This window comes from Dromiciops gliroides, chromosome 4 (assembly GCF_019393635.1).
Source record: "Dromiciops gliroides isolate mDroGli1 chromosome 4, mDroGli1.pri, whole genome shotgun sequence".
Lineage (NCBI taxonomy): Eukaryota > Metazoa > Chordata > Mammalia > Microbiotheria > Microbiotheriidae > Dromiciops > Dromiciops gliroides.
The window spans coordinates 166,246,162-166,270,465 of NC_057864.1; the positions used below are offsets into that span (position 1 = coordinate 166,246,162).

The 24,304-nt window shown below is 39.7% G+C and overlaps 1 pseudogene; it reads right to left on the reverse strand.

Annotated features, from left to right (window-relative positions):
• Positions 1-8,818: 8,818 nt before the first annotated feature.
• Positions 8,819-19,964, reverse strand: LOC122754770 (annotated as a pseudogene).
• Positions 19,965-24,304: the final 4,340 nt, after the last annotated feature.

Consider the following 24,304-nt stretch of genomic DNA (forward strand, 5'->3'; position numbering starts at 1 on the left):
TCATAGTGCTTCTGTTATCTGAAAAATTGCTTAAGTTCTCTATTTTACATGCTGGTGTAGACCTGCACTCACTTAGGAAGAATTAACTCTAAACTTTCATCTGAATACTTAGTATTTAGTGACATTAGAACTCCAATGTCTTAATTTTTCCCTTTTGCATTTTCTCACACCAGAATTGAGTTTGCCCATCTCTTAAAACCAAAACCTGATGCTTCCTCCTTCCTCCACCCCAACAACTTTATTCTACTGGCTGAGTAGAAATTCTCTCAAAAATATCTCTGTTGTTAGGTATCCATTCCCAGTTTCAAGAAGTCAATGCAGAGAAAACCAGTTTTGCAAAATATATCTATGATTCTGACAGCCTGAAGCTGAGGATTTTCTTTAGACTGTCTGAAGTTGGGTTGTGGGGGGTACGGAAGAGACAGGTGGCCTGTTACCCTGCTCAGAACCGGCTCCTCCAGACTGCTCAAGGTAGGCATCTGCAAACAAAGAAACTCAAAAGTTTTAAGCAGTATTTCAGTTTTAAAGGTAATTGTTTCTGCCTGGAGATAAACCTGTTTGGAGTGCAATTAAATGTCCCTTTCCCTACTACCCCAAAGAAAGGTTCATGGGAACTTCAAAAATCAGGACAGTATTGAGGTGGCCCCAAAAGCCAACAAGAATGCAGTTTGGGGTCCTCCTGCTTGCAACAATATTCATGCCTTCCTTCTTTGCTTTTTTATTCTGAATACTGTGTGAGGGAACGTATTTCCATCTACATAGACCATAATTTTGCTTTTTAAAAAAATCTACCATTTTCTTTATTGCATTATAATAATTTTAAATAAACAACTTTAATTATTTATTTTGGTTACTTGAGTATTTTAAACTGTATTATATTATAATAATTAGGAGCAGTATAGCTTATAACAAAAATATGACAATTTCAGATCACTTCATAGCACATGCTCCCATAAACATTTAAAAAATAATTTTAGTTAAAGTAGTGGTCATCTTAAATTTTTATGTTTGGTATGACCAATAGGTCAGTGCATCCAAATGATGGAGAAAAACTGAATCACAATGCATTTGCTTCACCCCTACACCCCATCAACCCCGTCATAAAATGTGCATCTTTCAGTTGACACTATACAAAAATAGTTAACATGTTACATTAAGAAATAGTTTCTAGTAAGAAGTTGGCTCTCAGAAAAAAGAAAAACTATTTTTAACATGATAACAAAAGACAGTGGAATTGGGAACTTTTGGATCATGTGGCCCACCTAGCTTTATGTAGCTAACTTTATCCAAAAAGCCTATAACTGACATTTCTCCAGACAGCCACCTCTATTTCTCTAAGTACATCTGTGTATGTTCACTATCATCCTTTCACATAAACACTTACTTCGAGCTGTTAGACTGATACACAGATTTCAAGCTACGCAATTAACACAAAATGCAGGAACTAATTTGAGTGTGTTTCTTGGAGAAACAGAACTGTAATTATTTTCCCTACTGTACTGAACTAGTCACAGTACAGTTTCATGCTATTTGATTTTCTCTACATGGAATTCCTAACAGCCAAGATTATAACTTAAAAGTTAATTAAAAACTAAAATTTCAACTTAATTATTAATTACTGGTTGCTTTTTTAGAAAGTGATTATCAAGATTAGATAAAGCTACCACAAGGCATTATTATTTCCTGACAAGTAAAACTGATAATGATTCTCATAAAGAAAGTGACTTAAAATGTGATTTTTTTGTTGTTGTTGTTGCCATCAAAACAAAATTTGACATGTTTTTGTTTAGTCATTTCAGCTGTGTCCAACTCTTTGGGGCCCATTTGGGGTTTTCTTGGCAAAAATATCAGATCTTTCTCCAGCTCATTTTATAGATGAGGAAACTGAGGCAAACAGGGTTAAGTGACTTGCCCAGGATCACAGAGTTAGTAAGTTTCTGAGGCCAGATTTGAACTCAGGAAAATGAGTCTTTCTGACTCCAGGTCTGGCACTGTATCCACTGCTCTACCTATCTGCCCTCTTTTATACATTGCAGCTCTTTAAGTATGGCCATTTCTTTCTCTTATTACTGCATATATCTTTTTTTTAAACAACTATTTATTGTCCTTGGCTTAGAGACATATGTAATCTTGTCTAAATTATTATTATTATTATTTTTTTGGTGAGGCATTTGGGGTTAAGTGACTTGCCTAGGGTCACACAGCTAGTAAGTGTTAAGTGTCTGAGGCTGGATTTGAACTCAGATATTCCTGACTCCAGGGCTGGTGCTCTATCCACTGCGCCACCTAGTTGCCCCTACTGCATATATCTTGATAGATTAGACAATGCTCCATAATCCTAAATTTAGTAAGTAATATTTGAGAAAAGTTACACTTAATTTTATCCAGAATGGAAGCTACAGTCAGTTTCCAGGAGATGTTTCTTAGTTACTGGTTAATTTCTGACAGTTAAACTAAAGCTAATATTCCAAATGATTCAAATTGAAAGGAAAACCAAACTAAAACTATTTATAATGAATTAAGTTCAAGGAAAGATCTAAAGCCACTCTGAAAAAAAGCAATTAGAAATAAGGATTATGACCTATGTCTGCACTTCATATTTTTTCCATCACTAAAGAGTAGTATCTGAATAGAACTTCAAATGTCTTTCTGGTGCACAGTGGTGTCAAACTAAAATAGAAATAGATCCCTGTGGGTCCCATTGACTTAAAAAATGCAAATTAACATTATCTATGTTGCATTTTTATATTTCCAATTACATTTTAATCTAGTTCTGGCCTCACTTGGGAGCAAGTAGCCCAGGGGCTGCAAGTTTGACACCTCTGCTCTAACATATACTAGGTTTGCATTAAAAGTAAAGGCCGGGGGGCGGCTAGGTGGCGCAGTGGATAAAGCAACGACCCTGGAGTCAGGATTACCTGAGTTCAAATCCAGCCTCAGACACTTGACACTTACTAGCTGTGTGACCCTGGGCAAGTCACTTAACCCCAATTGCCTCACTAAAAAAAAAAAAAAAAAAAAAAAGTAAAGGCCAGGGGGCAGCTAGGTGGCACAGTGGATAAAGCACCAGCCCTGGATTCAGGAGTACCTGAGCTCAAATCCAGCCTCAGACACTTGACACTTACTAGCTGTGTGACCCTGAGCAAGTCACTTAACCCCCATTGCCCCGCAAAAAAGAAAAAGAAAAAAAGAAAAGTAAAGGCCAGGGACAGCTAGGTGGCACAGCGGATAAAGCACCAGCCCTGGATTCAGGAGGACCTGAGTTCAAATCCGGCATCAGACACTTGACTTTTACTACCTGTGTGACTCTGGGCAAGTCACTTAACCCTCATTGCCCCACAAAAAAAATAAAATAAAATAAAAGTAAAGGCCACTGGCAGAGCCAAGATGGGGTTGATTAGGGGTAGCTACCCAGCTGAACTCTCTCAACATTCTCCCCCAAATACCTTTAAATGAATGCCGCAAATCAAATTTTGGAGTAGAAAAACCAACAAAAAGTCAGAGTGATACATTTTTCTGGCCTAAGGAAACTTAAGAGATCAGCAGGAGAAGTCTGTGTCAGCAGAGTGGAGACCTATTGTGAGCCTACACATACTGAAATGGCAATAGTGGCTGTGGCAGCTTTAGGGGATCTTAGCTCAGAGATGGAAAGGGGGTTGGAAAACTGGTCAGAAAGAGATTACAGGAGATCATTTTCTGGCACTGGATGCAGCTGGTACTGACTGGCAACTCTATTGCCCATATGGAGTTTTGGGTTACAGTTCCAGGGTGGTTAGTCACAAAAGAGCAAGGGTCCTGATCACATTTTCTTTCTTTCTTTTTTTTTTTTCTGGTCACATTTTCAAAGCAAAGAGGAGGGTTAGTACTTCTGGCTGTAGGGGACCAGGGGCCCTTCATGGTTAAAGACCAGAGTGTCAACCAGGAAAGCAGTGACCATACCTCTCCCAGAATCCTACCAACTTGGAAGCACCAAAAATTTGCAGAAATAGCTCTGAAAATAGCATCATGAAAGAGCCTCAAGCTTGGGACAGGGCCTCCTTACTTCCAGGTGAGCAGAGCCCAACTTTAACCAAAGTTCAAAGTCAAGAAATAGGCTGAGAAAATGAGTAAACAACAACAATAAAAAAGAATTTAATCACAAAAAGCTACTATGGTAGTAGGGAAGATCAAAATATAAACTTAAAAGAAGACAATGATGTGAAAACAGCTACTAAAAAAAACTTCAAAGAAAAATGTTAATTGGACTCAAGTACAACAAGAATTCTCAGAAGAGTTAAGAAAGAGATGAGTGGTAGAAGAAAGATTGGGCAAAGAAATGAGAGTGATGCAAAAAAATTATGAAAAGAAAATGACCAGCTTGGTAAAAGAGACACTGAAGAATTCTGAAGAAAATCATACCTTAAAAAATAAAATTGGCCTAATGGTGAAAGAGGCACAAAAATCCACTGAAGAAAAAACTCCTTAAAAAGCAGAATTGTCCAAATAGAAAAAGAAATACAACATCTCATGGAAGAAAATAATTCCTTGGAAACTGGAATTGGATAAATGGAAGCTAATGATTATATGAGATATCAAGAAACAAAATAAAGTCAAAAGAATGAAAAAATAGAATAAAATGTAAAATATCTTTTTTGGGAAAATAACTGACCTGGAAAATAGATCAAGAAGAGATAATTTAAGAATTACTGGACTACCTGGAAGTCACTATCAAAGAAAGAGCCCAGGCATCATATTTCAAGAAATTATCAAGGAAAACTACCCCTATATATTAGATCCAGAGCATAAAACAGCAATTGAAAGAATCCATTGATTACCTCCTGAAAGAGACTGAAAGAGAAAATGAAAACTCCCAGGAATATTATAGCCAAATTCCAGAGCTCCAGGGTTAAAGAGAAAATACTTCAAGCATCCAGAAAGAAATAATTCAAATATGGAGCCCCAGGCAGGATCACACAAAGATTTAGCAGCTCCCAAATTAAAGAAATAGAGGGCTTGGAATATGATATTCTGGAAGATAAAGGAGCTAGGATTATAATGAAGAATAATCTACCCAGTAAAACTGAGTGTGATTCTTCAAGGGAAAAAATAGATTGTTTAATGAAATAGAGGAATTTCTAGCATACCTGATAAAAAGACCAGAGCTGAATAGGAAATTTGACATTCAAACAGAGGATTCAAGAGAAGCATAAAAAGGTAAATGTAAAAGAGTAATCAAAGGGGAATCAATAAAATTAAACTGTTTACATTCCAATATGGGAAGATGATATATGTAACTCTTGAGAATTTTATCATTATTAGGTCAGGTAAAAAGGAGTTTACATAGAGAGAGGGCATGGTTATGAGTTGACTATGATGGGATGATATTAAAAAAATGAAGGAGTGAGAGAGGGATTCACTACGAGAAAGGTGAAGGGAGAGGTAGAGCAAGTTTTCTCACATAAAAGAGACATGTAAGGAAGAGATTTTACAATGTAAGAGGAAATGGAGGGGGGAGTGGCAAGCAATACTTGAATCTCACTCTCATGATTGTTTCAAAGAGGGAAGAATACATATACATATACACATACACATACACATACATGTGTATATATGTATTATACATACACACACATTCACTTGTATATAGAAATGTAGCTTATCCAATAAGGAAATAAGAGAGTAAAAGGATTAGAGAAGGGGGTGGATAATAAAAGGGAGGACAAATTAAAGGAGGAAATGGCTAGAAGCAAAATAGACTTCTGAGGAAGGATGGGATAAGAAGAGATAAAGAGGAAGAAATAAAAGAAAATGGGATGTATTCATAACTGTGAATGTGAATGAGATGAACTCATCCATAAAACTGAAGCAGATAGTCGAATGGGTTAGAAACCAGAATACAACAATATGTTGTTCTCCTGGTTCTGCTCACTTCACTCAGCATCAGTCCACTTAAGTCTTTCCAGGTTTTTCTGAAATCTGCCTGCTCATCATTTCTTATAGCACAATAGTATTCCATTGCTTTCATATACCACAACTATAGACTTAGTAGTGGTATTACTGGGTCAAAGGGTTCTAGGTTGTTGTTTTTAAAAAATATATCAGATATATTTTTCCCCTATTTTTTCCAATCTTTTCATTTTGTTCTATGCCTCATAGATTGATTTCTGTTTGTACTATTCTAGTTTGTAGGGAGTCCATGACTTGGGCAAGTTTTACCACTGTCTTATAAGCTAGTTCTTTTTTTCTTTTTTTTTTTTTACCTCAAGAGCTTTTTAACTCTTGTTTCATTTCTTCTAGGTATTGTGGAAAATTCCTATTTTTCTTGAGGTTTCTCCTTACAGGTATTACAGAGTTTCTCTTGACTGCAGCCATGAAATTAAAAGAGGTTTGCTCCTCAAAGGAAAGAAAATATGAACAGCATACCAAAAAAACAGAGATATCACCTTGCTAACAAAAGTCTGTTATAATCAAAGCTATGTTTTTTTTCCGGTAGCAATGTGTGGTTGAGAGAGTTGGATTGTAAGGAAAGCTGAGCACTGCAGAATTGAGGCTTTCAAATTGTGGTACTAGAGAAAACTTTTGAGTCTCTTGGATAGCAAGGAGATCAAATCAGTCAGTTGTTTAAAGAAATTAACTCAAATTATTCACTGGAAGGTCAAATGTTGAAGCTGAAGCTTAAATACTTTGGCCACATAATGAGAAGACTCATTGGAAAAGACCCCGATGTTGGGAAAGATTAAAGGCAAAAGGAAAAGGGGATGGCAGAGGATGAGCTGGAGAGATAGTGCCATGGAAGCAAAAAATATGAGCTTGGACAGACTTTGGGAGATAGAGGATAGAAGGACCTGGCATGCTATGATCCATGGGGTCATGAAGAATAGGACACATTGGAACAAATGAACAGCAACAATAATTTGAGGATCTCTACAATAATATTTTTTTTGGCAGGGCAATGGGGGTTAAGTGACTTGCCCAGGGTCACACAGCTAGCGTCAAGTGTCTGAGGCTGGATTTGAACTCAGGTCCTCTTGAATCCAGGGCCAGTGCTCTATCCACTGTGCTACCTAGCTGCCCCATCAATAATATTTTTATACTAGTTGGTGTCTTCTTTGGTTTACTTATCTCTTCAGCTTTAGTTCTGAAACTCGGGCTTTATGCCAGGACCAACTCAATCTATTCATGTGCTTTTGGGTGGGGTGGTTGGCTCTGCTTGGTCTTGCCCTGGGTTTCTGCACTGATCTTTACTTACTGGGTTTATGCCCTCCTAAACTTTTTTTTTTTGGGGGGGGGGGGCTGCAGGGTAATGAGGGTTAAGTGACTTGCCCAAGGTCACACAGCTAGTGTGTCAAGATAATGGAATGTGAGATGAGATTTAGCAGATACTCAGGGGCCCACCTGGAGACTGATTTAAACTGATTGAATTGGATAAGGCAACTGACTGCTGACTGGCTTACTGGCTTACTTCCAGTTAACTAGACTGTAAGTACATCTGGCTGGTACTTAAGAAGGTATTGTTCTCAGCCGCTAAAAATTTTGAACTTTAAATCGAGACCACCTTTGGGTCCAGTGAACCAATGAATTTGAATGACTCTAGCCAATCAGCTTGAAGAACCTCCCATTTCTGGGAGGGGAACAGGAAGTAGGAAGTGAATGCTGGCTAGAGAGTTCTTCCTCTTTTGGTGCAAGACTTCTGCATGGTGGCAGAGGACTTCAGAAGTGAGAGGTTTAGGAAGGTGAGGATTTCCAGGCTATAAGAAATCTGTTCTCAATCTTTTTCCTTCTTTTACTATCTTTCAGTAAACCCTTAAAAAACCTAAACTCAAGGGGCAGCTAGGTGGTGCAGTGGATAGAGCACCGGCCCTGGATTCAGGAGGACCTGAGTTCAAATTCAGCCTCAGACACAACACTTACTAGCTGTGTGACCCTGGGCAAGTCACTTAACCCTCATTGCCCTGCAAAAAAACAACAACAAAAAAAAACACAACCCAAAAAAACCCCAAACCTCTAAACTTGTTTATCAGTGATTTTAGATTTGAACCCACATTTAGAATTTTAAATTACACACTAGTAACTGTCAAGTGCCTGAGGTCAGATTTGAACTCAGGTCCTCCTAAATCCAGGGCCTCTGCTTTATCCACTGCACCAACTAGCTGCACCCCCCCCCCCACCTCTGCCAAAGGCCTTCTCTGCCAATCTCCCAACATCTAACAAGTAAATGCTAGAGACCTTGGGCAAACTGGATTATCCCAGTCTAAGCACTGCTATTCCCTGAGGCTTTCCAAGGTCCTCATCCTGGAGCTTTTTGACCTCCCTGAGTCTTCTACTGGGGGCCTTCAACTCTTATTATCTCCAGACACAAAGCCCTATGGGCTATATGTATCTCTGGACCTTTTCTGGTCATTCCTGGTCATTCTGAGGGGCTCCCTTTCCTATTATTCATAGGCTTCTGCCTGACTTTTTTTTCCCCCTCTTTTCAGTTCTGGAGTGGAACAATTCACTTACTGAAGCTTCTCATTGTATTTCTTGTTCATTTTTTGGTCTAGTGTGAATTTCAAGTTTTTGTTAGAGCAGGTATGTGGAGGAGCTGGAAAGCCTGCCTCCATTCAGGCAGCGATTTTGCACATGCATAGTTTTCAGTAACATAGAAATGATTTAACTGGAATATTACTTGGGGGTCATAGAATATATGCTGAACTAGTTGCACCACTGCTTATAGATTTCCTTGAATCCTAACCAGTAAAACATTAAATTTACAGAGATGAAGTATTCAACAGCTCCACAGACATCCATATTTTCTGAATAGATTATGCTAAAATACATATCTGAGCATCTCATTTCCCTACTCAAAAATCTTCAGTGTCTTCCTGTCGTCTAAAAGATAAAAAACAAAAACATTCAGCTTGACATTTAAATGCTTGAATGATTTTCTTCCTACCTACCTTTCTAGTTATTTCATATTATGCCCCTTTAACTGCTTTTCTGGTCAATTTCATTTTCCTGGCTTCTCCTCCATAGTTGATGTGGCTCCTTCCTTCTTAGAATCTACAGCTACTGAATATCTAGAAAACAAAGTTCGACCACCAGTTCCATTCAATAAACATTAAGGGCAGCTAGGTGGTGCAGTGGATAGAGCATCAGCCCTGGAGTCAGGAGTACCTGAGTTCAAATCCAGCCTCAGACACTTAACACTTACTAGCTCTGTGACCCTGGGCAAGTCACTTAATCCCAATTGCCTCCCTAAAAAAACAAAACAAAACAAAACAAAAAAAACATTAAGTACCTCTAAGGTTCCAGGCACTGTGCTAAGCACTGGGAATATAAATAAGATGTACTCTACATTCTTCCCACCTTTCTGAGTTTGTATTGGTGGTTTCCCCATGTCTGGCCTGTACTCTCTCCCTATCTCTGTCTCATAAAATCTCTACCTTCATTCAAAGTATGGCTCAGGTGTTAAGTCCAACACAAAGCCTTATCTGATGCTTTGAATTCTTCCTGCCTTTTCCTTATTGAAATTACTTTGTGTATTTGTATTTATTTATTTGTGTATAAATTGGACCTATCCCTCTCCCTCCATTGTAAACTTCATGAAGGGTAAGACTTTTGGTTTTTTATCTTTATGTTCCCAACTATCTACCTAATTTAGTTAGCTTTCAAAAGTAAAAATCCAGGGGAAGCTCAGTCACTGGACCACACTTTTTTTTTTTAAAACAGCATTGTCATTTGACACCATTAAAGTTAAGCAAGTAAAAAAAAAATTCTAGCAGTGGTATGAGGGAGGAATGATGTTGTACTCCTTGTGGATCTTGTCTTCATGTGGACAATGCTGTGTCATGATGACTCTTTCAGCTCTTCCCTTCCGGTGTGATTGCTCTCCCCCCCACCTCCCACCCCTGCCCCACCCCCAATCCAATGGTCTCTAAACATTTTTGAAAGCCACTTTAGCTGAAGCAGCAAAGTATCCTGAGGGACAGATAGGAGGCAGCATGTGTCAAGTAGGTCAAATCACTACCACCACCACCTCCCCTTGGGCTCTAATAGAGATAGCCCAGGTTCCAGAGCCCCAGAAATTATAGTGCACTGCCAGAGTACTGGACTTACTTCCCACCTGGCTCTTGCAGCCTTCATCAAGGGGAGCAGTTCTTGTGGAAAAAGGGCCAACCATCGCTGCCACCACCATCAACCAACTGCCACCAATGGGCAAGTAAGCCCAAGATTCCTGGAAATAATAGTATCACCCAGGCCACTATCCCTGCTACCATCCTGGCCCCCAGTAGCCTTTGTCCAGGGGAACAATCCTCCTGCAGATGCCACCTGGAGACTGTCTTCATAGATGGTGTAGCTCCTTCCTCCTCAGAATCCACAGCTACTGGAGATCTGGAAAAGAAAGTTCCATCACCAGTTCAGTTAAATTCAGTAAACATTTATTAAACACCTACTATATACCAAGCACTATGCTAAATGCAGGAGATACAAATAAGATTATCCCATTAGATTATAAACTCCTTAAAGTCAGGAACTGTCTTTTGCTGCTTTTTGTATCCCTAGTTTAGCACAGTTCTGGACGTGTAGTAGGCATTTAATAAATGTTTATTCATTAATTGACTAATTGATGAGACAAAGATTGGCATAATATTTGATACTAGAGTCATTAGGGAACCAAAGGATTTTACTGAGTAGAAGAGCAACATGGTCAGACCTGTACTCTAAAAAAATCATTTTGGCAGCTGTATGGAAGATGTCTGGGAAGGGGGAGCTACTTGAGCTATGGAGAACAATTAGGTTATTTCAAAACTCCAGCTCAGAAGTGATGTAGGCCTGAATGAGAGTGATGGTTGTATGAGTGGAGAGAAACCAAATAGGTAAATAGCACAGATGTGAGAAATAGAGGTAGTTACCAGCAAGATATGGCAACTGATTGGATATGTTGATATGGAGTAAAAGAAAGTCAAATCTAAGATGACTTTGGAGTTGTGAGAGCCCGAATTCCTGGAAGAATGGTGTCTACTTTGTCAGTAATAGGGAAGTTTGGAAGATGAGTGGCTTTGTAGAGGAAGATAATGTGATGTTATCTATACCCCAGATTACAATTCATTCTTGCCTGATCATCCTGTATGACTCACTTTGTCTTATCCAAAATGAAAAGGGGAGTGGAAGGTGCCCCCAAGCACAGAGCCCAGCCTTTAAGAGGCACATGAGGTGATCTCAAGGATAGGAGATAGGGGAGGCATTTTCCCAATGGTACCTGAGCAGTTGTTGTGGCTAGTGGGCAGTTTGAGCAAACCTGGTCTGGGTTATAAGGAGCCAACACTTGGCTCAGAAGGGAGGAGGCTGGGAGCTTGTACAGCAGAGAAAACTGTCAGAGTTGGGGAGTATTGGGGATATTGGTAGGTTTGGTTGTGTTAGAGACAAGCTCCATAGTTAACTATTATAGTAAGGGTGGGAAGGTGACCTGTTTTCCTGTTATTTGATTGGTTGATAATGTACTTCCCAAGGTCAGACTCAGTGATTCCTTGGCCCCCGTTTTTGAGACCTCTTTTCTCGTCAACTACTCCTTGGGCATGACTTAGTTTTCCTTTCAAGCTATTAGTTGGAAAGAACAATGGGAAGAGAAAGTAGTTAGGATGCTATATGAGTTCCAGCCTTCCCCTTACTGAAATGGTTTACTCATTTGTCTAGAGAGATCTGGGTCCATATTTTCTCTCTTTTTTTTTGTAGGGCAATGTGGGTTAAGTGACTTGCCCAGGGTCACACAGCTAGTAAGTGTCAAGTGTCTGAGGCCGAATTTGAACTCAGGTTCTTCTGAATCCAGGGCTGGCGCTTTATATATTGCACCATCTAGCTGCGCCCCCCAACCCCCACACTATATTGTAGAATCAAGCACACTCATATGTTGCCTACCTTGTGATTACCAGTCAGGCTTCTGTTTGGTAATGACCATATTCATTCTCCTCACCCTAAGTTCTTGCATAAGCTGCTGTATGTTTGGCTGTTTCCTTTGCAAACTCAACCTCTCATTAACTAATCAATCAGCTCTAAGCCCCCACACCAGTTTATTTTCCAACAAGCAGCTCTTCGTGTTTCTATATCCAAACCCTTGAATTTAGGCTTAATAAATTTTAAAGTTGCTGGCCATACAATTTAACATTGTAATAATAAAACAAAGACAAATAATTATTACAATGTTTCAGCTGTGAGAAAGACCACAGTCAGAATTGCCTCTAATCCTAATTCTAGTTAACTTTTTTTTTCCAGTTATAAATGCACTCTAGTGAAAGAGCTGTTAAAGTAGAGAAGGTGTCTTCAATATACAGATGATCAATATGAATAAACACTTATTGGACAGAGACAAAGATAGACATCTTAAATCAATTTGCCCCCACCCCCCAAAGAGTATGGCACAGGGGGCTGGCCTTAAGCACATTCTGGGTTCTGTAACGATTGATGGGCAGAATGGCTAGCAGAAGGGCTGCCTGACAGGTGATTGCCTCAGAAGTGGAGAGAAAAGCCCCCTGGAATGGGCTCTTTTGTCTTGAAGTCCCTAGGACAGGCTATTTTGAACATTTTTGTTTTCCTCACACATCACTTAATGCTTAGCATGCAAACTCACAGAAAAAAAGCTAAATATGGTGGAATCTGCGTGGTAATATTTCGGATTCATCTTCTCAACTTGTTCCTATGTCAATTCCTGTATTGGCTCTCAGAAATTACTGCTTGGGGTCTTGCTGTATAACCTAAAGCTCATCTGATGGCCAGGGGAGGTGGGAATGGTGAAGTAGACATATTCCACGACAGAGAGCAGAGAGTTACAGAACTGATGCATCTCCATGATGAAGTTCAGATTTAGCTATTGGCACTTATTCATGGAACCCAAGGAGTTGCTGATGTTTACATAAGTGTTTTGTTTCTGCTGAACAAACTTGAAGCCTTTTTGGTCATGCAAAGTCAGCTTTGGGTTGGAGTAGCCTACCACTACTACTATGCCCTGAAGATACTTCGTTAAAAATATTTTTCTTTTAATCATAAAAGCATTTTATTATTTTCTAGTTACATGTAAAGGTAGTTTTCAACTTTTTTTTTGGTGAGGCAATTGGGGTTAAGTGACTTGCCTAGGGTCACACAGCTAGTAAGTGTTAAGTGTCTGAGGCCAGCTTTGAACTCAGGTCCTCCTGACTCCAGGGCCGGTGCTCTATGCACTGCACCACCTAGCTACCCCCAACATTTGTTTTAATAAGATTTTTTAGTTCCAAATTTTTTCCCTTCCTTCCCCAAGATAGAAAGCAATCTGATATAGGTTATATATGTACAATCAAATTAAACATATTTCTACATTAGTCATGTTGTGAAAGAAGAATCAGAACACGGGGGTGGGGGTAATCCTCAAAAAAGAAAAAAAAAACAACGAAAAAATAGAAACAGTGTGGTTCAATCTACATTCAGAATCCACAGTTCTTTTTTCTGGATGTGAAGGACATTTTCCATCATGAGTCCTTTGGAATTGTCTTGGATCACAAAAAATACTACTTAGAGATGTGGATCACATTCTCATCAACCTCACATTGGACCACTGACTGCATTGATATTTCACTACTTACTACAATGATCATTACCTTTCAGGTGAATAGGATTGCTGCAGAGGGGCAGGTTGGCAATGATCTGAAATAAGAACTTATTCCTCTCTGTGTATTGCATGACTCTATCTAGCACCAGGACATTGCTATAGGTCTTACTATGAAAGACCAGAGTCTCCTGGTAGTGGGAACACTGGTGGTATAAGAGCTCATCCATTTGCAAGGACATTGCCTGGCCTGGCCATAGGATGTAGTCTTCTTTTTTTAAATGGGGGCAGTGAGGGTTAAGTGACTTGCCTAGGGTCACACAGCTAGCAAGTATCAAGTGTCTGAGGCTGGATTTGAACTCAGGTTCTCCTGAATCCAGGGCCGGTACTTTATCCACTGTGCCACCTAGTTACCCCCAAATGTAGTCTTCTTGAACCAGACCTCCTAGATAGGAGAGAAAGTAGAGACTCCAATGCCTCCAGGACCAGTCTATGCCTGCCTATGCCACAACTTAACAAATAGCTAACATTTATATGGTACTTTACATTTTACGAAGCTTTTTACATGTATTATCTCACTTCAGAAATGTATGTTTGTATATGTATATATTGTAATGATTGGAATGATACCACCTACTGGAGACTTGCTGTGGGAAAGCTCTGCCATGAGGAAAATGCCTCAGAGAAATTGTGGCTTTTCCTTGGCGTCAGGAAATGATGTTTGCTCATGGATGCTGTCTATCAAGGCTACCAGCCAATCAACTTGAGGAGCCTCCTTTTTTCTGGGAGGAGACAGGAAGGAGGAAAGAGAGAGCCTGCACAGAGAGCTCTCGCTCTTTTTGGGTTCCTGACTTGATGGTGGTGGTGGCGGTAGAGGACTTCACAGGAAATTTGAGGAAAGATAGGAATGCCAGGCTGTTGGAATTCTGTTCTCAATCTTTTTCTTTCTATTTTCCAATAAACCCTTAAAAACCTAAACTCGTTTTATCAGTGATTTTAGTCAGTTTCCTCCAAAACTCGGGGAACAGATTAGAATCCACATTTAGAATCTTAAATTATACAATATAAAACTTCATTTGGTCCTTCCAACAGACCTCTGAGATAGTGAGTTGCTATTATTTTCATTTTACAAATGAAGAAACCTAGACATAAAGATTTAAGTGACTTGCTTAGGGTTTCAATTAGTAAGTAGATGAGGCATTTGAACTCAGGTCTTCCTGACTAAATGCAACATGCTATTCATTATGTCACATAGTTGCAATTACTTTAAAGTAATTGCTGACTTCTCTACAATTCTGGGATATAGTCCCACCATTCATATTTCTATTATTTTTATTTTTTATTTTTGGTGAGGCAATTGGGCTTAAGTGACTTGCCCAGGGTCACACATCTAGTACTTGTTAAGTGTCTGAGGCCAGATTTGAATTCATGTCCTCCTGAATCCAGGGCTGGTGCTCGATCCACCGTGCCACCTAGCTGCCCCTATTCAGATTTCTTAGAATAGCAGCCAAAACTTTTCAAGAATTCTCTTTATGCAAAGAAATCAAAGCCATCTATAATCATATGAAAAAATGCTCTGGATCACTATTGATCGGAAAAAATGCAAAATAAAACAACTCTGAGGTATCACCTCATACCCATCAGAGTGGCAAATATAATAAAAAAGGAAAATATTGGATGTTGGAAAACTGGGACACTAATCCACTGCTGGTGGAGTTGTAAAAAGATCCAATCATTCTGGAGAGCAAGGTGGAACTATGCCCAAAGGGCTATAGCACTTTGCATATCCTTTTACCCAGCAATACCACTGCTAGGTTTATATCCCAAAGACATCCCCCCAAAGAGAAGAAGATCTATTCATACAAAGATATTTATAGCAGCTCTTTTTGTGGTGGCTAAGAATTGGAAATCAAAGGAATGCCCATCAATTGGGGAATGGTTAAATAAGCTGTGATCTATAATTGTGATGGAATATTATTGTGTTATAAGAAATGACAAACAGGATGATTTCAGAAAGGCCTGGACTTGTATGAACTGATGTATAGTGGAGTGAGCAGAACTAAGAGAATGTTGTGCACAGAGACAGCAATATTGTTGGATGAAGAAGAACTGTGAATGACAACTATTCTCAGCAATACAATGATCCAAGACTATCCCAAAGGACTAATGATGAAGCATACTATCCACCTCCAAAGAAAGAACTGATATGGATTGAACACAGACTGAAACATGCTATTTTTCTCATTCTTTCATTTTTTTCTTTTATCCAAGTTTTCTTATACAAAATGACTAATATGGTAATGTTTTACATAATCACACATGCATAACCCATACCTGATTGTTTACTGCCTCAGGGAAGAAAAGGGGGAGGGAAGGAGGAAAAAAGGGATAAAATTTGGAACTCAAAACTATAAATAAAAATATTTATTATTTAAAAAATAATTGCTCCAAAAAACATCCAAATAACACCATAGGAAAATGCCTGGAACAGCAAAACTCACAGAAAAATGTGCTGAAATCATCTTCTAACCAAGAATGGCTTGGAAGGTCAGAAGGAGGGAGCTGCTGTGCTGATGCAGGAGTTGAGCCCAACCCCACAGTCACCCTGACACAGATGAAGTCCCAGGAAGGCCTCACCAGAGAAGGAGACCCCCAGAGCCTCTGAATCAGCTGAAGCACCAGTGTCATCTGGAACTAAGCTCACAGTCTGGTGAGAGGGCTGAGCCCTGGGCAGGGGGGAGACTACAGGGGTCTATGCTGGTGCTGAAGCAGAACTTGGATTTTTCACCCCTGCTGGGAACCAGGAGGTAGGCTTGAGTAGCAGTGGCCCAGGTGAGGGAGGGGCACAGGCTCATCAGAGCCAAGAACCACAACACACAAAGCTGGTTGATTAGCAAGTTGGTCTGGGGTCATCTAGGACCAGGAACAGGCCAGGAGAGTGAAGAACCTGATCCTCCTTAAATCATACCACTTGGGACTTCTTAAGCTTGGGATACTACAGCCTAGAAACAGTGCCCCACTTTAAGGAGCTAAAAGTCAAGTAAAAGAAAGGCAAGATGAGCAGACAGAGAAAGGTGAGGACCATAGAAAGTTTCTTCAGTAACAAGGAAGACCAAGGTGCACCCTCAGAGGAAGATGTCAACATCAGGGCCCCTATACCTAAAGCTTCCAAGAAAAATATGAATTGGTCTCAGGCCATAGAGGTGCTCAAAAAGGACTTTGAAGATAAAGTTAGAGAGGTAGAGGAAAAAATGGAAAGAGAAATGAGGGTGATGCAGGAAAGACATGAGAAAAAAGTCAACAGCTTGAAAAGTCAAATTGGCCAAATGGAAAAGGAGGTACAAAAGCTATCTGATGAAAATAATTGCCTAAGAATGAGGATTGAACAAATGGAAGCCAGTGACTTTATGAGAAACCAAGACACAATAAAGCAAATCCAAATGAATAAAAAAATAGAGGGCACTGTGAAATATCTTCTGGGAAAAACTGCTGACCTGGAAAATAGGTCCAGGAGAGATAATTTGAAAATTATGGGTCTACCTGAAAACCATGATCAAGGAAAGAGCTTAGACATCATCTTCCAAGATATTCTTAGGGAAAATTGCCCTGAAATTCTAGAAGAAGCTAAAATAGAAATTGAAAGAATCCACTGATCACCTCCAGAAAGAGAGCCCAAAAAGAAAACTCCTAGGAATATTATAGCCAAATGCCAGAGCTCTCAGGTCAAGGAGAAAATATTGCAAGCTGCCAAAAAGAAAGAATTCAAGTACTGTGGAGCCCCAGTCAGGATAGCACAAGATCTAGCAGCTTCTACATCAAAGGACTGGAGGGCATGGAATATGATATTCCAGAGGGCAAAGGAAATGGGATTACAACCAAGAATCACTTACCCAGCAAAACTCAGCGTCATCTTTCAGCAGAAAAAAATGGGACTTTAATGAAAAAAGAAGACTTTCAGATATTTGTGATGAAAAGACCTGAACTGAATGGCAAATTTGACTTTCAAATACAAGACCCTAGAGAACCACAAAAAAATTTGGAGCTGGGGGACATACCTGGGGTCATACAGTGGGTGACTGTCTTGTGTCTGAGGCTGGGTTTTGGCTGGGATCCCCCTGGGTCCAGGGGTGATGGGAATTCCCCCAGGGAATTCACTGGGGGAGGGGGAAGGGCAGAAGTGAAATCCTACATGAAAGTAACAGGAAAAAGCTTATGGAGTGGGGGAAGAGATGGGAGAGGAGCAGGGCAGTAAATGAATTTTACACTCATCAGAAAAGGCTCAAAGACCTTAAACTCATCAGAGCTGCCTCAAGGAGGGACTAACACACAAACACCCAACTGGGTGGAGTAATCTATTTAATCTGGGCTGTAAATGAGCCTAACACTCATCAGAATTGGCTCAAAGAACTCAATCTCATTAGAATTGGCTCAAGGAGGGAATAATGTGTACACTCAATTGGGTGGAGTAATCTCTCTAACCCTGCAGGAAAATAGGAGGGGAAGGGGATAAAGAGAGAGGGGAAAAAGAAGGAAGGGCAGAGTGGGGGAGGGGACAGACAGAAGCAAATAGTTTTGAAGAGTGATGGGATGAAAGAAGATGGATAATAGAATAAATATCATGGGGAAGGGAATAGGATGGAAGGGAAACAGTTAACAATAGTAATCATGAAAAAGAGAAAAGGGGGGAAATTGTACAAAAAATATTTATAGCAACTCTTGGTAGAGGCTAAGAATTGAGAATCAAGGGAATGTCCATCAATTGAGGAATGATGGAAAAAGCTGTGCTATATGATTGTAGTGAAATGGTCTTGTGCTACAGGAAATGACAAACAGGATGATCCCCCAAAAGCCTGGAAAGACTAATGAACATCAATGTATAGTGAAGTGAGCAGAGCTGAGAGGTCATTGTGTGTAGTGACAGCAGTATTGTTCAATGAGCAACTGTGAATGACTTAACCCCTCTCAGCAATGCAATGATCCTAGACAATCCCAAGGAACTAATGAGGATGCTTACTATGCACCCCCATAGAAAGAACTGATAAAAAGAAGACTTGTGGATTGTACATATATAACCTGGTTGTGATCTTGTGGAGGGGCAAGGAAAGGGAAGCAGGGAGGGAGAAAAATTTGGAACTCTAAATCTTATGAAAATGAATGTTGATATCTTTACATATAACGGAAAAAATAAAATACTTTATTAATTAAAAAAAAAAAGAAAATGAATGTTGAAAACTACCCTTACATGTAACTGGAAAAAATAAAATAAATGTTTGTTGCTAAAAAAAAATAAAATATTTTAACAGTTTCCAAAAAAAGAGAATTCTCTTTATTACATTTCTCTACAAGATAAAAAGTTAAAACAGTCTCTCAGGAAAGAAGTTCTTTTTATCCTCTTTTTCTGTGTACTTCAGTCTCTTTTTTTAAAAAAATTATTCTATTTTATTTTCAAATTCTCTCCCTTCCTTTCCCCATCCATTGAGAAGGCAAGAAAAACAAAATCCATTACATATATGTATTGTCAAGCGAAGCAAATTCCTTCCTTAGCCATTCCAAGAAGGAAGGAAGAAAAGAAGGAAAGAATGGAGGGAGGGGGGGAAAAGAGAGAGAGAGAGAGAGAGAGGTTTCAATTTTCATTCTGAGTCCATCAACTCTCTAGAGGTAGATAAAATGTTTGATCTCTCTTAAGCCATGACTGTTCACAATTTCTGTAGAGAAGATAATTAAACTGATGTCCTTTTAAGATCCAATTACCTCTTAAAGCTACAGTAACCATCTATAGTCTTTGCAAGAGAGGCTGTTTTAAACAGGCATTAGACTCTCTATTACCTTTTCTTTTTGCTGCATTGTACACAGAACCGCACAAATGAGTAATGAATGCATTATCTTAGAAAACTGACTTTTTGTTGTGGCAATTGGGGTTAAGTGACTTGCCCAGGGTCACACAGCTAATAATTGTTAAGTGTCTGAGGCCGAATTTGAACTCAGGTCCTCCTGAATCCAGGGCCTGTGCTTTATCCACTGTGCCACCTAGCTGCCCCGAAAACTGACTTTAAAACAAGAGTGAAACGAAATCAAACAAATACTTAAGAAACAGAGATTGAGAAACAGACATTTGTCTCTCCAGAGAAGGGAGACTGTAAAAGTGAAAGGCTTGGGAAAGTGAAGAATCTCTAATGGTTCTCTGCAACACGAACAGTTCCTTGCAACTCAGTCTACTCCCAAATCTTCCAGCATAATCAGGGCACATCATCCTTGTCTTGGTGTCTTTGCAAGTAAGTAAATAAGTAAGTGCCCTTGTTTCCCCAGTACTTAGCACAGTGCCTGATACTGAGTAAGTGCTTAATTCATGTTTATTGATTGATTATTTGTCTGCTCCTCTGCTTCTCTCCTGCTCACCTTTTCCCTGATGCAGAAGCCTGTAGGGAGTCATCCTTGCTCTGTCTTCTACATGGCTGCCTATTTCAGCAGTGAGCATACCATCTGCCTACCTAAGCAAGCCTTGCCTCATCTAGCATACACCATCACTCCATGCTTTCTGGGTCAGGTGCATGGGATTGTATCTTCTACCTATCCTTTCCCTCATGATTTGAAGATGTCTATCACATGTCCAAATATGTTCTGGCCATGTTAACACGAGAGTCAAATTCCCTGAGGACTGAAGAAGGAGGAAAACTGGGGGATTCCCATCTTGACCAGAAAATCATCTGTTTGGCAACCTGAATGAGTGCTTCACCGAGATTAATCAGTGGGATCAAAGTCCACTCGAACTGAAATCCAAAGAGCAACAGTTGATGCCCCTCCCCCATTCCCTTGCTAACATACCTAGGTTAGAAGTGATATCATTTGTGCTTGACTTCAATTCAAGGAATCCAAACTATCACTTTAAGCATACTCTCTTTAATAAACAAAAACCCTATCCAAGTTCAGTGGCTGTCTTCTTTCAACAAGTCCCAAGCTACTAATATTGGAAAAGCATTTTTCCTCTTTAATTCAGGATCTTTGAGTAAAAACATTGAGGCAAGGGTAAAGTGTGCGATCTTTGTTAAAGTGGATTCTCCCTTGCTCATTAGAAAAAGCTTCCAACTGGGGCTGGGGCAGATTCTCTATGCCTATGCCTCAGCTCCAGGCTATTTTCAAAGTAAGCTGTTTCATAGTAATTCAAACCACTTAGAGCAAGTAGGGTCTTTGTGAACTGGATAATAGAGCTCCCTGGGGCCTTAGAGATCTTTTAGTCCCACACCTTTCATTTTTAGAGGAAGAAACTAAAACCCCAAAAGGTGAAATAAACTGAGTATGGTCATCTAGGTAGCAAGTAGCTAGTGATTGGATTTGAGTCTGGGCTACAGAATCCTTTCATCTTAGATATGGTAGGATCTTTGCAGGTCATTTAGTACAAGCCCCACTTGAAGCATAGACTTCCATCCTCACCCACTAGCAAATCCTCCCCTAGTTTCTATTCAAACTTCTTTAATGATTAGATTACCTAGTCTTTCTCAAAGCAGTCCCTTGCATTTTTGCACAGCTCTTATGGTTAGGGAATTTTTCCTCATATCCTCTGACTCCACTTCAGGAGGACGCTTAGGGCAGCCAGATGGCTGATGATGAGATCATCATTTCCCAACTGGCTGCCCTCCTAGACTACATCGGAATCTCATCATCCTACAATATTACATCAACCCTAAAACTCCCACTCCTCTGCCCCGGAAGCCCCTCCCCTCCTCTTATTAGAGCAGAGAATGGACAGCACAAAGCTCTTCCCAGATCCTCTGTTTAAGGAGGGTGCCTTTTTGTTTTCCACTCAGCTAGTCTATTGGACTTCACCACCCCCACCCCACCCTTCCTTTCCTCTCTTTTCAGCTTCTTTTTTTGTGTTCCCTTTGGCCATGAGATTGTGAGCTCCTTGAAGGCAGGGAGTGTCCTTTGCCTTTCTTTGTATACCCAGTACTAGCACTTCTTCAGTTGTTCACTTTCAGGACCATACTGGCAAAGATATTGGAGGGGTTTAGAATTAAGGCAAACTGAAGCCAAGTGATTTGTCCAGGGTCACATAGCTAGTAAGTATCTGAGGTCAAATTTGAACTCAGGTCTTCCTGACTTCAGGCACAGGAAGCACTTTTTTGGGGGTCGGGGTGGGGCAATGAGGGTTAAGTGACTTGCCATGGGTCACACAGTTAATAGTAAGCACTTGGGGGCAGCTAAGTGGCGTAGTGGATAGAGCACTGGCCTTGGATTCAGGAGGACCTGAGTTCAAATCCAACCTCAGACACTTGATGCTTACTAGCTCTGTGACCCTGGGCAAGTCACTTAACCCTCATTGCCCTGCAAAAAAAAAAATAGTAAGCACTTAATAAATGTTTATTGACTGCCGGGCTAACTTCAAATCCAGTGTTCTTTCAATTAAAAAAGATAGTTCAACTTCATTTTCCAATATATCTCTCTCCTTTCTCTAGCCAGAGAGCTATCCCTTATGACAAAGAACAAATGAGAGAGAATAAAAAATAAAAATAGTTCATCAAGACCAGCCAGCACACCAACCATGTCTGATATTACATGCAATGTTCTACACTTAAATCCCCCACCTCTATAAAGAAGGGAGGGAGGTTCATTCTCATATATTTTCTTAGGAGCCAAACTTGGTCATTATAATTACATATTTCTATTTTTTTTATTTTTAAAAATATTGCAATCATTGTGAGGATTGCTGCTCTTTCTTCCATCCTAAAATGCATCGGTATTTTTGTTGTTGCCTTTGTTGTTCTGGAAACTCCCTCTACAGATGAAGATCAATTCTTTTTTTTTTTTTTTGGTTGAGGCAATTGGGGTTAAGTGACTTGCCCAGGATCACACAGCTAGTAAGTGTCAAGTATCTGAGGTCAAATTTGAACTCAGGTCCTCCTGAATCTAGGGCCGGTGCTCTATCCACTGTGCCACCTAGCTGCCCCGAAGATCAATTCTTAACTAACTTAAAAAGCTGCCTGGGATGGATGAGAACTTAAATGACTTTCCCAGGGACACTTAGTGAGAGACAGGACTTGAAACCAGATCCTCTGACTCCTAATTTAATTATCCTAACACTCTTTTCTCCCCTACACAGTATCTCTCTTCCTTTAAGATCTGCATGAAGCCCTTCTTCATACCCTCAGCTGCTAGTGTCCACACTCCCAAGCTTCCTTGAATTTAACTACCTTATAATTCATTAGCATTCATTCACTTTGTATTTATTGTATGTGTATATGTATATGTTCTTTTTATATTTCCTCATTAAATTGTTAAACTCTTTATGCGCAGGGATTTTAAAATTCTTTGTATTTATATCTCCAGTGCCTAACCCAGTGCCTGGCACTTAGTAGGGCCTTAATAAATAGTTGCTTATTGATCGATTGACTATGCCAGGAAACCTGATTTATTTAGCTTATGGGTGTTTAGGCCTTTGCTCTGGATGCAAAGGGGCCCAATCAATCTACTAATTCAAATATGAGATAGAAACCAAAGGATCCTTTCCCCCTTTCAAGTACATAATGAATTTCCAAAACAAAACCAAACCCAAAGAGACCAGGTTAACCACTGCATGACAAAAGGCCATTAGGTTGTCATTTTGTTCTAAACTGCCCTTAGGATTTTAGAGGGGAAAAAACCCCAACAACTTAGGATCTCCAGACCTTTTTGAAAAGTCCAGTTAAAGAGTGAACTTGGGTAGTCACCTTTGTTAAGAAAAATTTCCCCTTATTTCTTGATGAAAGAGGAGGGAAAAAAAAGAGAGAGATAGTGCTTCCCAAAGCCCTTTTATATTCAAATAAAGAATATCCTTGATAAAAGAGGAAAATTACCAAGTATAATCAGAAATCTCAAAATGTACATATCTGAATCAGTAGTAAATGGGGTAGAAAGTCTTCAATGTAAAATCATAGTGCTTTATGCCTTGTATATAGTTATTCCTCCTTTAAAAAAATCTACATGTTAAGGAAAAGTTAAGTAAGAATAATATTTTGAAAATTCGCATACAAAATACTTGGGCTCACTTTTAGGAAAAGGTCTCTTGAAAAATCCAGTCTAAAAATATGTTATTTTTCCATACACTAGAGCCATAACTAGAATTTTTTCACCTGGAGCAAAACCCCAGGGAGTAGGGTTAAAAAAGGATGAGCTGGGTCAGCTAGGTGTGTTGCAGTGGATAAAGCACTGGCCCTGGATTCAGGAGGATTTGAGTTCAAATCGGACCTCAGACACTTGACATTTACTAGCTGTGTGATACTGGGCAAGTCACTTAACCCTCATTGTCATTAAAAAAAAAAAAAAAGGGATGAGCCTGGGAAGCCTGAGGGTAGTGGCTAAATCTCATAGTTGTGTTGATAGAGGACTTCAAGACCAGGCTTAGAGATGGAGGCTCCCTTAGGGAGGAAGTATTCCCTGAATCATGTCTCCCCATACCCATGCTAATTAAGACTCTTCTCCAATCAATAGTCAGTCTTAATTTTTTATAACTCTCAAAGATGGTAACACTTGATTGTGTTCATTTAATGTCTCTTCTTTGTCCAGCTCAATAAGGATACACAAAGGACCATAATCTAGTGAGAGTATACTAAAATGAAATAATAAGAAATATTATTCAAGAATAAATGAAATTCAGTGGCAGATGAAAGAATAATGTTTTGTAGAGAATGTTTCTTCTGAGGCAGCTAGGTGGCTCAGTGGATAAAGCACCAGCCCTGGATTCAGGAGGACCTGAGTTCAAATCCAGCCTCAGACACTTGACACTTAGTAGCTGTGTGA